Source organism: Salvia miltiorrhiza, chromosome 8 (genome assembly GCF_028751815.1).
Source record: "Salvia miltiorrhiza cultivar Shanhuang (shh) chromosome 8, IMPLAD_Smil_shh, whole genome shotgun sequence".
Taxonomy (NCBI): Eukaryota; Viridiplantae; Streptophyta; class Magnoliopsida; order Lamiales; family Lamiaceae; genus Salvia; species Salvia miltiorrhiza.
This window is the reverse complement of record NC_080394.1, coordinates 37490498-37495519: the sequence shown is the minus strand read 5'-3', so window position 1 is coordinate 37495519 and position 5022 is coordinate 37490498.

Below are 5022 nucleotides of genomic sequence, written 5' to 3'. Positions count from 1 at the left end.
TTTATACATAACAAGCAGAGCACATTGCACCAAAACATCTATCCATAATAAGCAGGAAACAAGTTCTATTACTACAATGCACAGCATGATTAGTGAAGCTCATGGTGACACCTTTGTCTTTGGCCTTTTGTTTGATGTCTTATTATGAAGGCCATCGCTTTGAGCAGAATTTGAAGCCACAGACGCCTTTGTGATATGTTTGACGAGCCCATCTGTCAAAGCAGTCGTCGATCTAAGAGCTGCTTTCAGTATGCTTAAACCCTGAGCAAATGAAACAAATGGATACTTCAGCACAAGAAACAAATCATACATGTAGTATAACCAACACACATTCCAAAAAGCAACCGTTTTTACCTCTTTCAACCCAATCTGCACCTCCATTTCTTTGACATCAGATGGAGGGATCTTCAACTTGGAGAGAATGGCAGAATTTGAGAAAAAACATTTTAAAAAAGTTAAATCATCGGATATCTTAAACATCCCAGGTTTGACATAGCATCCTTGATCTCCCTTTGGGTCTTTGTAACGCATCCAAGAACCTTTTCCAATTGTTTGATCGGAGGAATCTGTAATGCTCTCATAATAATATATAGAAGGAACAATTTGTTCAGAGAGAGAAAATCTGGTTCTTGGAAACATAGTAGGGAGGAAGCTCTGGTTCTTGCAGCCTTCTCTTCCCATCTTTAGTAACAAAATGTTTGTCTTTGATGAGATTTGTTGTGCTGTTGTACAAATTGTCAATGCTCTTGAAACAAGTCTTGCCCCTCAAAAAGGGACACCACTCCTCCCAATGGGATAGTCAGAAAACTGAGAATGAAATCCACAAAATCTTCCCTTCCCTTCACAAACAATTTGTTGGTAGATTTTTGCATTAGAGCTGTCACAGACTCACAGTCATTCTCTTAGAGCTGGTTGATTCTAGCTCTATCTTGTCTAGTAAAATGTCCTCTAGCACATAACCCGTGTTTTTGTTGATAACACAAACAATAACATCCGTTAGCGGAGTCTTGGAGAGTAAAGATCGCTTGAGCAAATCCACAATCTGATAACATGAAACAGTAAAAGGTATCCTCATTAGCATTATCAAGCCACGTCAACTTTAATTTTTGCTGGAAAAATTCATCTTGGGAAAAATCAAAAACAATCAAAAGGTTATATATTTTTGTCTAATTTTTAAAAGTCATGGGAAAAAACGAAAATCAGGTAAAAGTTCGTGAATTTTGGCACTATTTGCCCTATATTTAATTGCACTTTATTATAAAACTCATAAAATTGCAAAGCATATCCTTTTTAAAGATTAAACGTTTTTCGTAAATGAAAAATTTGTGCAAATTGAATTAAATGAATGTGTGATGCCCATTAGGTGGTAAAATGCCAGAAATTATTTATTAGCTTGATAAATTTCTTTCTACTCAATCTTCATTTTCTTCATTGCAAGAGTTCTCACTGAAAGTGATGATCAATAAAGAGAAAACTAAGGTACAATCACATATAACACAAGAACATCGATCAATTTTAGAGGTGAATATTCATTAATCCATAAACTTGAGCAAAAACATGGAAATGACTAGAAAATGAAGGACTATAGTTTGTCAGCAAAATCAAATAAAGCAGCATAGCTATCAATAACAAGTTCAAACTATTACATAGATGAGCAGAAATCATAGCTCTCTCTCTGGTTGTTTCTTCAGCAGAGCATCAGTTAGAGCAGAAGTTGATGTAAGAGACGCTTTCAATATGCTCAAAGCCTGCACCACCAAACTTCCTCACTCAACATCTAAACATACACAAAGGTAACAATGATTTCAAATAATATTTACCTCTTTTAATCCGACTTGCACCTCCATTTCTTTGAGATCAGACCTAGGGATTTTCTGCTCATTGAGACTGGAAAAGACTGAATAAACACAAAAAGGTGTCACAGTTAAATCATCCATCACCATATAAGTTGTTGCTTCGTAAAGATATCTCCCCTGCCCTTTGGGAAACGTACTGGAAGAAAACCCGCAGAATTTAGTATACTCATCAGGCAAGCATTCTTGATCGAGGGGAAGAATGTAGTTTTCAGAAATGCAACCATGAACCACATTAGGCTTCATTAGCCTGTTTTTAGTACCCGGGCTCCGGAAATACTTGTCGTGGATGAGATCAGCTGTGCTCCGGTACAAGTTGTCTATAGCCTTGATACAAGTCTCACCGGAAAGAAGATGATGAACGCCTCCAACTGGGATAAAGAGGAGACCAAATAGAAACTCAACAAAATCTTTCTCAGCTTGAGCATACAGAAACTTCCCGCTAGACTTTCGTACCACGACTTTCAAGACCATATTCTTCGATTTGGGATTTTCTTGGATTTCAATCTGATTAACTGAAGCCTTCGGCTCGGAATCAAGAACTAGACTTGCTTTATTTAGTATGAGGTTTGACAATGGAGTTGGGGAAATGAGGGAAGCCTTCAGCAAACGCAACATCTAATCACAATAGGCAGGTACAGTTTGTAAGCAAAAACAAAGATAAAGGAATGAAACTGCAGATAGAAGAATCAAGATTCACCTCATTCAACCCAATCGTCACTTCAATCGCCTCACCCTCATCCGTGTCTGCAATGCCAAGAATGCTGAAAATTTGACAGAGTCCTGTCAAGTTGGGGGAATATCTGAAGATCATCAGAGATTACGAAAGACGATCTATACATGGTGAAAACTCCGTCTTCAAAAGCAGCTTGAGGCACCTTTTTTAACTACTTCTTTTTTCATGGAAGAGAAACCATATTTGCATCTTAGGCATTGACCGGCATTATCGTAGTACATGCTTTCATTAAGAAATATACTACAGCCCCTAGGACAATAGAAGAATTCAGCAGGGTGGAATTCAGCGATGTCCAGTTTCAGCCTTTCGTGTACATCTTCAAATGAACTTTTTGGATTGAGCAGAGCCTCCTTAGCACCCTCCGTCACGAAAAGGGAGCTATCGAGATTTGCTACGCTATGGTACAAACTGCTTAAGCTTCCAATGGTAACTGCCTCATTATCTCCACGGTGGTTGTCGAGGACTTTGAAGATTCTTCCCAACGGCAAAGTCAAGAAGCTCAACAAAATATCGACAAAATGGTTGTCGGCCTCTGCAAAGAGAACCTTATTTCTCTCTTAATTTGTTATCACTTTCAACGAGAGCTTCATACCCTCTTTAGCATCAGACATTCTGTTAGTATTTAGTGGTGCAAAACAAAGACTAATGAGAGATTAAGATTCTTCTGCAACCACTCCCGTTTTAATAGTGGAAGATGAAGTTAAACCAAGAGTCGTTTTAAATTTTTAATTAACTTTGAATTGATTGCCCCACCGATTTCCAAGAACCACTCGAGAATGTCTTGGAACCAGAAAATTAAAGGACACTTGAAATCCTCTGGTATTTTCGGCGTTCAACTTTCAATTTTTTCATTTTGTTTTTATCCTTGGAATCCAAGAACTTTCAAAAGGGAAAAATTAAAAGTTGGAAGCCAATAAAAAGGGTTATTATACACTTTCTAACAGTGTTGATAATATATGATAATTTAACAGCAGAGCCTTTTAGTATAGCAGCGATGGTTTCGAAACTCAACTGCCTCGGAATCTCCTTGTCCGATGTGAAAGAATCGGAGATACAAATTGGAGCGAGTTTTCGATTTTTTTTTTATGACGAGGGAATCTTGCCGTTGCGAACTTGCGATAGTGATGAATTTTATTGGTGCAGGCATTGGAGATTCTGCGAGCTTCTCTGGTATCAAAAACTGCGCTGACTGATGCCTTAGTCACTCCCATGCTCAGCCGACTCCCAAAACCACAGCTCGAGAATGCAACTAATCTGTTCGGTAAAATGCAGCTGTGATGGTGGTGTGTGAAAAAAGTGTAGGCAATCTGTTCGACGAAATGCTTCCAATTTTCTTGTGGAGTGTAGAAACGATTTCGACACTTGTCAATATCTGTTAGGGGAAATTCGGAATTCTTCAAGGTTGCAAATGCTGCTTTATGAAATCTGGTTTCAATTCTAATTTCAAGATCCCTTTTTTTTATTCCGTTTTAATGCTAGCTACAAATTCATGGTGTGAGAGAGAATAAAGAAGAAGGGGTTAGGGGGATGGAGAGCAATTGATTTGTTTATTTATTTTATATCCTTTTTCTTCAAAAAAGAAAAACGAAAAGAAAATAATGGTAGATAACTAAATATGGTAGATAAGTAGCCCGTGTTTTCGTTGCTAACACGAAGAACGACATCCGTTAGCGCAGTCTTGGAGAGTAACGATCCCTTGAGCAAATCCACAATCTGATAACATAAAACAGTGGAAGGTAATGCATAATTCATAAATCCATGGACTTACTAAGAAAGATGAACACAAAAAAACTCACCTCATTGTATCCAAGAGTCACATTCAATTGCTCTGCGCCTTCTGTTACAACGATGCCAAGATAGACGAGAGTTTCCATCATAGATCCCGGCTCATAGGGGGCGAGCTGCAGATCATCAGTTACTAAAAAATGCAGTCCTTCCACAAGAATCCCATCACCACCAGCTTGAGGTTTTGGCTCGATTTCGCCCATAGCTCTGTTCAATGGCTTGCCACAATCACATGTACCAGAATCATAGTAGATGCTCACGTTTCTAAAACTTTTCTTCTTACAATCCATGTCTCCACATCTGAAATGCTTTACTGGTCCACTCATGAATGAGTTACTTGGATTGAGTAGCATGTTCTTACCACCATCTGTCCAGAAATAGTCACTACGAAGAGTTGTTAAGTGCCTATACATCGGTGTTAAGCTTCCAACAACGGGTTTCTTATCCAAATAATGCTCCTCGAAGACCCTCACAATCTCCCCCAATGGCAACATCAGAAAACTTAGTATAACCTCTGCAGATTTGCTGTTGGCTTCTGCAAATGGAACCTTTGTTTTCTCTTTATTCACCATAACTTTAAGGGACATCTTTACATCCTTGGGTATTGCAGACCTCATGTTTGGTTCTACAATGGCAAAGACAACAAAA